Source organism: Sinohyriopsis cumingii, chromosome 15 (genome assembly GCF_028554795.1).
Source record: "Sinohyriopsis cumingii isolate HCF-2022 chromosome 15, ASM2855479v2, whole genome shotgun sequence".
Classification (NCBI taxonomy): domain Eukaryota; kingdom Metazoa; phylum Mollusca; class Bivalvia; order Unionida; family Unionidae; genus Sinohyriopsis; species Sinohyriopsis cumingii.
Window position 1 is genome coordinate 59600575 of NC_142975.1, and position 12455 is coordinate 59613029.

The following is a 12455-nucleotide window of genomic DNA, read 5'->3' on the forward strand; positions in this document are numbered from 1 at the left end:
ATGTACACCACTAGATTTGAATATGGACTATCTTACAACAGGGACATCCATTCGGTTTTGGCCTGAATTCACTACTAGTGAACCATGGCATCATGGAAAATCACTAACACTTCACTCCGTGACGTTTGCTCTTAGTAATTGGCTAATTATTTCGGGCTAAGGATATTTCCTTTGCGCCGAATTCCAATAATCACACAAATAATCACACAAATCTAAAAATTCCTTAAAACGGGGCGCCATAACCAAATGCGCATACTCCATATTTATTACAATAGGAACAAAATAAATGATTGTCATTTGGAGTTCCTCAGTATAGACCGCTATATTGTCAAGATGATTATGACAAAAAGAAATGCCACACAGTTTTCAACTAGTAACCATCGGAACATACTATATGCAGAACACATATGTCTATTATATTTTCCACTTTACCTTGCAAAATATCTTTGTCTGTTATCACTTTCATGTAGCTTTATATAACAGCTTTGTCTATTATTATTTTCACTTTACATTACTATCGAGGGTAACAGGTACAACCATATACGTTCACATAAATAATTGCTAGCTCCCATAGAGATGTGTGATGGAACAAATGTGATTCTTCTCCGTGTTCTCTATTCTCAAATAAACAAAAGCCTGTTTAATATTATTATCTAAATTATATAATTACACTCCACATACAGGCCAGTCGGGTTATTTAAGTTATATAAATATACTCCATACATAGGGCCAGTCGGGTTATCTAAATTATATACGTACACTCCACATACAGGGCTAGTCGGGTTACAAAAATTGTTTAAGTGCGCTCCACATACAGGGCCAGTCTAGTTATGTTAATTATGTTACTACACTCCACATACAGGGCCAGTCAGGCACTGATAGACATGATAGGCATCAACAAAATATGGTTCACAATTGCACTTAATGGTAGATATTACATGAACCTTTTCGTCGACTTCTTTGAAATCAAATAATTTACCTTGTCATATGCACTTTTTGACAAGGCAGTCCATATGATAGAAGTCATGTAATTAAATTAATAACAATTAGGTTATATTAAATAGTTATATCACGTCAAAAATAAGATACATGTTAATGAACAAAATTTTAAAACTAAATAAATTAATGAATGTTGTTATGAACAAGAAACTTGATAACCTTTAAAAGAAATCTCCATTTGAAAATTCCCTGTATATTGCAAGAACTTTTGCGCAAGTATCATTTCTATCTCTCAAGACTGACAGCTGATATAAAAAATGCAGGTCGACAACTACAGTTGTCTTCCAAAAAATGAATAAATTAATGATTTGAAAAATTAATGAATAACAAAGTAGTAAATGGATAGATATGTTCACCATTTATCAATTAAATGCATTCCATCTTATTATGTAAACTTTTATGATTTCAATCGCAAGAGAAACAACAATACTAATAGTAAATAATAATAACTATAATAGCAAGAAGAAGAAGAAGACATTTATATGTTGTTTGTTTGGGCTTTCGTGCATGAAATGTAAGGAAGAAATTGCATGCGGACAAATTTAATCTGAGATATGTAAATCATGGAAATTCGTAAATGACAGGAAAATCGGCTTTTTGTCCTATAACTGTTTACCTTGTAGTCATTTAAAGTGATTACAGGAAGTATTTATTGACTTATCTTAAATATACAATGTGATGAGAAAACCCAATTTCAACAGCTGGGAGACGTCTTAAAACGGTACCAGACGGTACGATAACGAAGGGATGATTGGTTTCCGACACGGAAATGACCTATTGGAATAATAAAAGCGGAATGGAACTGTGCAGCAGAATGAAGAAAAAATACCTTATACGTACTGCATGAGCCACATTGTTTTGTAAGACCTTATAGTTACTGCATGAACCACAGCGTTCTATAAGACCTTATAAGTACTGCATGAACCACAGCGTTTTGTAAGACCTTATAGTTACTGCATGAACCACAGCGTTTTGTAAGACCTTATAATTACTGCATTGACCACAGCGTTTTGTAACTAATGATGTGCAGATGTGCATGTCTTAAAACATGAAAGTAATATTAGAAACATGATTGGAACATTTGTCAACTTATTTGAATGAATAGAAATGTTTGCTTAATTTCAATAGTCAAATATAAATTGTCACCTTTGAAGACATTTTTTTCTTCATAGAATTATGTGAAAAATATTTTCCATATAGAATGAATACATATGCATTCAAACATTAAGACCCATTATGCGCTCGTTTAGTCCGTTTTCTTTTTTGTGTTTTATTTGGTTTTGTTTCATAAATTGTACTAAAATATGAAATATACAGATTAAATAAAAAAATACTGATTTTCTATTCGCTGTATAAGACAAAAAGTGCTCGAAAATTTATCAGGTATTCAGCATGATCATGTACTAAAACATTCATTACATTTCAGATTCCAATGGTAGTCATGGATATATATATATATATATATATATATATATATATATATATATATATATATATATATATATATATATATATAATTCCATTTAGAAATATAACAACTAAGTTATTATATTGTATTTTTATGGGTGCTGGTATTCTTGTGAAATGTATTTGGTAAGTAAGAGCCAAACTATACATAATGAAGTCGAATTGTATACAGTAGCAGAGGTGCCAAACTATACATAATGAATTCGAACTGTGTACAGTAGCAGAGGTGCCAAACTATACATAATGAAGTCGAATTGTATACAGTAGCAGAGGTGGCAAATTATACACAATGAAGTCGAACTGTATACAGTAGCAGAGGTGCCAAACTATACATAATGAAGTCGAATTGTACACAGTAGCAAAGGTGCCAAACTATACACAGTGAAGTCGAATTGTATACAGTAGCAGAGGTGCCAAACTATACACAATAAAGTCGAATTGTATCCTGTAGCAGAGGTGCCAAACTATACACAATGAAGTCGAATTGTATACAGTAGCAGAGGTGCCAAACTATACACAATGAAGTCGAATTGTATACGGTAGCAGAGGCCGCTGTATAATATGCAATGTTGGTTATAATGAGCATTGTAATGCCGTGTTATAAATAATGCTCTTTACCAAGTGCGTTGTATTGCATTATATTAAGTAATGCTGGTTATCTGTTGAATTGTATTTCAGTGTAATAAATAAGGATGTTATTAGGTTACTGTGCTACACAATAATAATAATAATCAATAATGGTTATCAGGAATTTTGTATATCAGTTTAATTCGTATTGTTCGTTATTATGTGTATTGTACTGCAGTATAATATGCTGTGCTGGTTAGCACGTGTTTTGTATTGCAGTACAGTATGCAATGCTGGTTATCAGGTGAATTGTATTGCATTGTAATTAAAAAAAAATGATTATGAGGTTACTGTTCTGCATTATGATAAGCAATGCTGTCTATCAGGCGTATTCGAGCAAAATAAGCAGTGCTAGTTATCAGATGCATTGCATTGCAGTATAATATGCAATGTTGGCTATGAGATGAATTGGTTTGCAGTGTAATAAACTATGAAAATCAGGTGTTTTGTATTGCATTAAAATAAGTAATGTTTGTTATCAGGTGTATGGTATTGCAGTATATAATGTATATTGCTAGTTATCATGTATATTGAATTGCCTTATAATCAGTAATGCTGGTTATCAGGTGTATTGTATTGCAGTAACGTATTGCTGGTTATCAGGTGTATTGTACGGTACGGTAATGTAATACACAATGCAGGTTATCATTTCTATTGTATGGTCTTGTCAATAAGATACATTTATTTAAATGCCTGGATTATGTACTGACTGGCATGAACACAAAGAAAGAACATAAAAACAAAGTATACAAAAATATGAAATATAAGCATTTTATATTTTGAAGAACGAAATGAAGAAGTTCCATGGATTGCTATATAATGTTGTTGAGGTGGTGCGGTGGCTCATTGTAGAATACAGAGAGGTATAATATGACTAGGATTATACTGCAAAGTCAAAATAAGGCCTAAATCACGGAAATGAATCTGCTTGTGGATGTTCTGGAAAAAATCTAAAATCTCTTATTTTACAAAATATAGATAATGTATCACCGTTAGTAATGCCAATACATAATAAATTAAGGAATGACTGTTTCTTATTTAAATTCAGCAAAGTATGGATCCAAAAAACGTGCAAACTGGACGATCACCTAATCGGATCATACAAAGTTTGCACACCGTTTGTTTGGTTCATACTTCATTGAATTCAAAAAAGAAACAACCATTCCTTACAATGAAACTCAACATATTTTGAATTTCACTAATAACGCGCAGTAATACAGAACAGTGGAGAATCACACACACACACACACACACACACACATATATATATATATATATATATATATATATATATATATATATATAAAGAGAGAGAGAGAGAGAGAGAGAGAGAGAGAGAATTGCATTGTTTTTCTAAGCCACCCCCGCCACGCCCCACATCTAAGTTGAAGACGAGGTCACCACTTCAGTTGAAAAATGAAAATCTAAAGTAGCAGGATATAAATCACCTTTTACAAGACCGATTCGTTATTTTCAAGCAAAACACGATTTTGTTCTTCATTTTCATCAATATTTATGTCTCTATAGAAATCACCGTGCACAACGTTAATGGCATTTCCCACGTCATGTCTTCACATAAATATATGTAAGCAGACTATGTTTATTTATTCATTTGTAGCATTAACAAAGATATCTCATTTATTTGAAAAAAGAAGGTCAGGTACGATGACTGTACAAGCTTTTATACATTATCTAATATTATACCTACTGTCTAAAGAGTTTACATAGTGTGGTTAGATAGAGCGTTGGGTGAGTATCACGAAAGTTGTGGGTTCGATCCAACATGTGATGACAAAATATTTTTTTTCCCTCCAAATTTCCATACTAAAACAGTATGCAGATTTCATATAATAAAGTAATACATAAACACATTGATGAATTACACAAGGTACCGTCATGCATTCACATAAACATTTGTAAGTAGACGATGTTTATTTATTCATTTAAAGCTTATTTTACTTGTAGCATTTGCAAAGATATCTCAGCTATTTTGGAACAAATGTCCAGTATTTTTATCACAATTAAAATCCTAATGAGGAAGCCTGTGTTTGAGTGATCCACCATTTTAAATATAGTCCTCACTGAGTATTACGCACAGAAAAGTAGTGCAAGTAGGCGTCGCTTAAAGAAATTGGGTTCATACAAGTATGAACCCAAAAAATTCAGAAAAGACCATGACAATCAGATAGCTGTAAATCGTGATGACAAAAGAAAAACTTAATTATTCCATAAGGACTCCCCGTTAGTAATGCAAATATATAATTTACCCATCGGAAATTAATCTAACGTATAATGGACGAGTTTCAACAATACCTTTACCTTTTCTACTTTCATTTCAGTGAACGAAAACACGACTGAGATTTATATTGCAAAGGGAATATTTTCTCACATAAGCTTATTAATATGCTCACTCATACCATATACAGGAAGGAGATTGCGACACGAAATCCGTTTCTAAATGAATTTTAGAATTTTTCAATCTTGTATATAAAAGGTAGTAATTGTGTTTTTGAACAATACATTTATTCATATGTAAATATTTGTAATATGTTATGTTCCTTAAAAATAGAAGCATTAAACTGATTTATCCATGCACTCCCAAATTTTGAATAATCTAGTTCTGTATGAACGTAAGTGTGGTACTGTTTTCACAGCTGTAACTTTACACTCAATATCGATACAACAGTTTATTAATCACATAACAAAGCAATCAAACTGATTGATATTTGTATATAAAGGTATACATTGTATTTTTCTGTGCGAAATATTTTGTTTAAAGTAGTATAGTCCCTTTTATTATTCTCCGACATTTAAAAAATAACAGGTGGGGATTGTGGGACAATGCCAGGCCTGACACATGTCCATTTTCAATGCCGAACAATTCCTGATGTACCTATAATTTGTCTGGCAAATAGTTTGAATTCTCTTGCATGGCCCAAATTATACAGTTTCAAAACCAAACAATATATAACAAAGGTAAATACGGTTTCAAAATCATACATTTGATAATATAGACAAATTCAAAATTATGTATCGTTGATTTCTTTGTATAGATGGAAGTCTTCTACTTTGTTATCTAATTTGCTGTTTCTTTTTTATTATTATTTTATTTTTATACATTGTTTTATTTTTAATTTTTACCTAAACTCAATATAAACATTTTCTTTGACGATATTATTTATATAAATATCGTTATTACTGTTTGACTAAATGGAAATATACATTGTGTCCTGAGCTAGAATTTATTTTCTTTCAATTATTAGAAAACTCAAGTAATCTAACAATTGTCACCTTAGACATTTGTGAATGTCAATATTTATTTGACATTATTTGTATTGTATTTCAATCCTATGTAAATAATTTTAGTTTTATATATATATATATATATATATATATATATATATATATATATATATATATATATATATATATATATATATATATGTTTATGTATGTTCAAATCATTTTCAGGTTCAAATCTTTATATGTTATTTTTAAAGCCACGTGTATCTTTATCAACATTTGTTATATTTCAAGTTACATGTATGCAAATTAAATTTTAAAGTATATGACCGGGATACTTGCATAAATATAATTTCGAAAATGTTTTCAGGTTTAGTTGTACGGAGAGCAAGCTTCACGCTTGAACATGTGACATTGTTAAAATCTATATTGTATGTGTGTGTATTTGTGTGTGTAATCCTCTATTTGTACAGACGGATTTAACAAATGCAACAGTTGAACATTGTTATCAATCTCTAACATTTGTATATCTTGAGTAGAAGTAATTTGGACGGGTACACGCTGAAGCCAAAAATACATTGTTATATCTTGCGTAGACGGGGACACACTAAAGCCAAAAAATAGTTTTATATCTTGAGTAGAAGTACTTTGGACAGGTACACGCTGAAGGCAAAAATACATTTGTATATCTTAAGTAGAAGTGATTTGGACGGGTACACGATGAAGCCAAAAATACATTTGTATATCTTGAGAAGACGGGTACACGCTGAAGCCAAAAATACATTTGTATATCTTGAGTAGAAGTAATTTGGACGGGTACACGCTGAAGCCAAAAATACATTTGCATATCTTGATTATAAGCAATTTAGACGGGTACACGCTGAAGCCAAAAATATATTTTTTATATTTTTCAACTAATGACCTTATTTTGAATTGAGACCGAATTCTTCAATATTCTGTGCATTTATGCATTTGTTTTTGATGTATTTGAATAAACGACCCAGATCATGTAATGCATCCTACCCAGAATCATCAATTATATCTCCATTCGCTGAGTCGCTGAGATGGTTGGTATTGGTTGAATATATATATATATATATATATATATATATATATATATATATATATATATATAGAGAGAGAGAGAGAGAGAGAGAGAGAGAGAGAGAGAGAGATTGATCTATTATATCTCCATTTTCCTGAGATACATGATATTGGAGAAATATATAGTTGTACAGAACACGGGAGATATATCAGCATGGTCAATCAGTACATAAATCGATTAATTCCGCAACATGTTTATAATAAGATTTACATAAATGCATGGCAGATGTCAATGAGTCAGTCTAACCATGATACACGTAGTTTCTGGTCCAATGTGTGAAGGTCACAAGATGATGTGCAACAATACTTCACAGGTCAACTAAGATATTATGACACTGAATTTACTCTTATGGGCGTGTTAAATTATTTATCAACATGGCACTTGGGTTAGAAACAAAATGTAAACAGGAAATATCACTGTATGACTAATGGAAACAAAATGTAAACAGGGAATATCACTGTATGACTAATGGAAACAAAATGTAAACAGGGAATATCACTATGACTAATGGAAACAAAATGTAAACAGGAAATATCACTGTATGACTAATGGAAACAAAATGTAAACAGGGAATATCACTGTATGACTAATGGAAACAAAATGTAAACAGGAAATATCACTGTATGACTAATGGAAACAAAATGTAAACAGGGAATATCACTGTATGACTAATGGAAACAAAATGTAAACCGGGAACATCACTATATAATAATAATGAGGACTTTGTATAGCGCTTAATCTTTAGAAGCTCTGAGCGCTTTACAACTTTAGACAACACCTATAAGATAAGAAACATAATAATATTATTACAAAAACAAACAACAAACAACATGAAATTAGAAAAACATTAAAAAAAATAAAAAACATGCTGAGAATATTTCAGGTAGGAAACATTATTAGGTCTTTAAGTTTGCTCCTGCTGTCGAAATAGGTGAGTTTTGAGAGCCCTCTTGAATGTGATCACTGTGTCTTTGTGTCTAAGTTCAGTGGGCAATTCATTCCACGTTGCTGGGCCCTGGTATGCAAAAGAACACTGTCCATATGACTTTGTTTTCATACTTGGAATAATGAGTATACGATTGTCAAAAGAGGAGCGTAAGTATCTAGCTGGTATGTACACATGAGTGAGGTCAGATAGGTATGTTGGACTAGAGTCCGACAGTGAAATGTAGCACAGAAAACAAATTTTGTGTTTGATTCTGGATCGAATGGATAGCCAATACAGAGCAGCGGGTAGGTGTGCTCTGATCGTGGTAATCTAAGTATGATCCGAGCAGCTGTGTTTTGAATGAACACACAAGTGTTTTAGTGGCATCAACTGAAAGATATTTGCGAATTGAGCTGATGCGTCTCAGCTCAAGATATGCAGCCTTGCATATGTTCATGACATGTTGGTGCAATGTGAGAGTACTGTCCAGAGTAACACCTATGACTAACGGAATCAAAATGTAAACAAGCAATATCACTGTATGACTAATGGAAACAAAATGTAAACAGGGAACATCACTATATGACTAATGGAATCAAAATGTAAACAGGGAATATCACTGTATGACTAATGCAGATTTCTGTGGCCATATACATTTTGTCATAATGTTATTTTGGAACTTCCTGTGTTTGAATCCAGTGTGGGTTTTTATATAGGCATTGCAGAACTTTCTGTATTTGAATCTAGTGTGGATTTTTATATAGGCCTTGTAGAACTTCTGTGTTTGAATCCAGGGTTGATTTTTAATATAGGCCTTGTAGAACTTCATGTGTTTTGAATCCAGTGCTGATATTTATATGGGCTTTGTAGAACTTCCTGTGTTTGAATCCTGTGTGGATTTTTATATAGGCCTGTAGAACTTCCTGTGTTTGAATCCAGTGTGGATTTTTATATACTCCAGGCTGCTAGTGCGAATTACTCATTGATAAAGACGCTTTCTTATAGAAAACCCTTCCACTTAAATTTTAATACTCAGTTCTGCTACTAGGTACTGGACTGGAGCCATCTATTGCACATAACATATCGACAAGAGGGATCACATAGTTTGAAAGTATTCAGGGATACCTTTGCTTTAAGTCTCCGGTAAATCTACATATTTAGTGATTCACGTATCTTGCAATTAATTTCTTCAATGATTGTACATTTTCAAATATACAAATGTAAGACTTAAGTACGAGCTAACTGCCCGTCTGTCGGTGTTGTGTCTTTCTGTCTATTATATATGTCCAACTGGTCAATTTCAAGATATATAAGAGAATGCCTCCATGACTCTTACTACACAAGATTCCAATGAAGAGGCAGCATTTATGGTGTGCTTCAGATTTGTTGCGCAATAACGGGGTAATTTACCTTGACATGCTATCTTATAATATTGTAGCATTCATGTTGAAAATAATATTTAAGCAGTTTGAAAATCAATATAGCTGTTGTACAATATTATTTTGTGTATAAATGTATTTGTCAATTTTCCTTTTTATTTAAATAGACACAGTAAACATATGCAATCAATCTTTATGTAATAAAACCTAGATGAAATTATAGTATCATAATTATCACAATTCCTCAACAATTTATGTTGAATTGATATGTTCCTTATGAATATTGTTGTAACCAGTAGATGTGTACTTTGAAATTATCTTTTAACACTTTTATAGCACGAAATATTAAAGGTAGCCATGAAGCATCTCTTGTTCTTGTCTCTGTCTATTCTTGTATTTCTCAGTAAAGAATATATTAAAAATATCTCTCATTCAAGTTTATAGTCCTCATATTCACACTTTTGTAGAAAAAGAGATATCCATTTAATACCGTATGTGTCTGTGTTTGAAATATAGCAAACACTTCTACATAAGAGGGAACATTGGACATGTATATTAAAATATATAGCGCAAGATAATAAAGCTTATTCGATTTTATCTCAAATTTGGTTTTTTCTTGATGTATGTATGTATGCATACATACACACATACATACACACACGCATACATACATATATACATACATACATACACGCATACATACATACACACACACATACATACATACATACATACATACATACATACATACATACATACATACGTACGTACGTACATACATACATACATACATACATACATAACAGGTCTAAGTGCCATAAGGAATGTGTGGCCCATGGGTATAAATACATACAGGTCTGGGGGTCCGAGTGGCCGAGTGGTCTAACGCGCTTACTGTTCCTGATCACTGCCATCACACTTCTGTCTGCGTGGGTTCGAGCCTTGGGCTCGACTAATATGGGTACGTGAGAAAACTTGCCATTAGCTTCACGTGGGTAAGAGGTTCTTCCGCGGGTTTTCCCGGTGTTTTCCTCCACCAGTCATACTGGCCGTCATATATAGCTTGTCTTGGGCTGAAAAATAACGTCTACTTTGTACTAAACGACAATGGTGCCGAGCTGACGTCCAAGATGGCCACCACAGCAGCGATAGGGAATTTTCTTTTCATTGAAACACCTCCTAAACGGAAAGTTTTATTAATATGGGTTTTTACCCAAAGATTTTTTTTTTATGAATTCAACTTGGTCCTAATTATGAATGCTGCTGATCTGTGATCTAAAATCTTTGCTACAGTGACCGGCTTGAAAATTTTGTTGTCACTGCTTCTGAAAGCATGATTATACCGTAATTGGGTTTTCGCTTGGAAACTTCTTATAAATGTTATGTTGATCTTAAATTAAAGTGCTGCTGATCTGATGTCCAATAAGTGGCCACCTTGAAAGTATTGTTCGTGTTACTCCTCTTAAAGGGAAATTGATTTTGACATGGGATTTTGGTCAGGATAGTTTTTACGGCTTCTACTTGGTCCTAAATAAAAGTGCTTAACTTCCAATATTGTCATCAGGGTGGCTATCTTGAAATTACTATATCATTCTGCAATGGGTTTTTCGTCAGAAAGGTTCTTACGTTGTATCCTTGGTCCTAAATGAAATTGACTAACCCTTAATACGGCCATCTTGGAGGCTATCTTGAAAGTATTATCTCTTCTCCCAAACGGAATGCTTTATAATCTATCAACATGAGGTGTTCACCATTCGACGTCTTATGAAACCTAGTTGGTCCTAAATGAAACAGGTGTCAGTTGTACATCCAATATGACTGATATTATGGCCGTTGTGAACATTTTCTTGTTACTACTCCACCTGAATGGATAATCATTATGACATTGGCTTTTGACCAAAGTAATTCTAATGATGATTGCTTTGTCCTTGATGAAAATGGTGTTCATCTGACCTACAATATGTCCACCACAGAATATAAATCGAAAATCTTGTTATTGCTGAAACAACTGTCAGATATGGTTTCAACACTCAGCAGTTAAAAGGAAGAAATGGTTTTATATCGAATTCCTGGACATCTGGTTTCGCTCAAAAGGGCAGCAGTTCCTTCAAAGTACCCTTGTTAAATTCTAAAAACATTGATATTATATCAAGCCTTATACTCTGCTGTAGGTTAGTTGCAGATGTTTATGCTACAAAATAAAACCTATCAATAAAGGCCAAGAAAGGGACCCAGAGAAACTTGTTACATTAAAGTGACCTTTATCTGCAGTATGAATTATAACTTAGTATCAAAATACGGGTTGTATACATTCTGGAGGCTGTTGTATAGAGACGATGGCTACAGGAGATCGACATCAAATATTCCATGTACTTTCTATGTTTCCAAGTCTTGCCCACATGATGGGGCTCTACAGGGGCCTATCGTGTCCAAGGCATCATCGAAGAAGACTGAGTTGTCCGACCTTATATCTGAAGGACGACAATCACAAAGACATCGATGACGTCTTCCTACTCGACAAACACTAGCCTTGTTACGTTTGAAGGAAATGTGAAGCTAGAACAGCCAGGTATTTTACAATCACACTGTTCATTTGAAATATTTTCAGCTGGCCCCTTGTCGTGTGTATGCAATATATGGTCGGAGATATTTTCGAGTGGATCATCAGGAAGATACAACGCCATGTGTAGACGACTACTTTTATGAA

The 12455-nt window shown here is 33.0% G+C and overlaps 1 long non-coding RNA gene across 1 annotated transcript; it reads left to right on the plus strand.

Moving 5' to 3' along the window:
• Window positions 1-2478: 2478 nt before the first annotated feature.
• Window positions 2479-6504, plus strand: LOC149781884 (uncharacterized). The gene is made up of 2 exons (XR_016414817.1): window positions 2479-4088; window positions 4982-6504. It is a non-coding gene; the product is annotated as an uncharacterized LOC149781884 (long non-coding RNA).
• Window positions 6505-12455: the final 5951 nt, after the last annotated feature.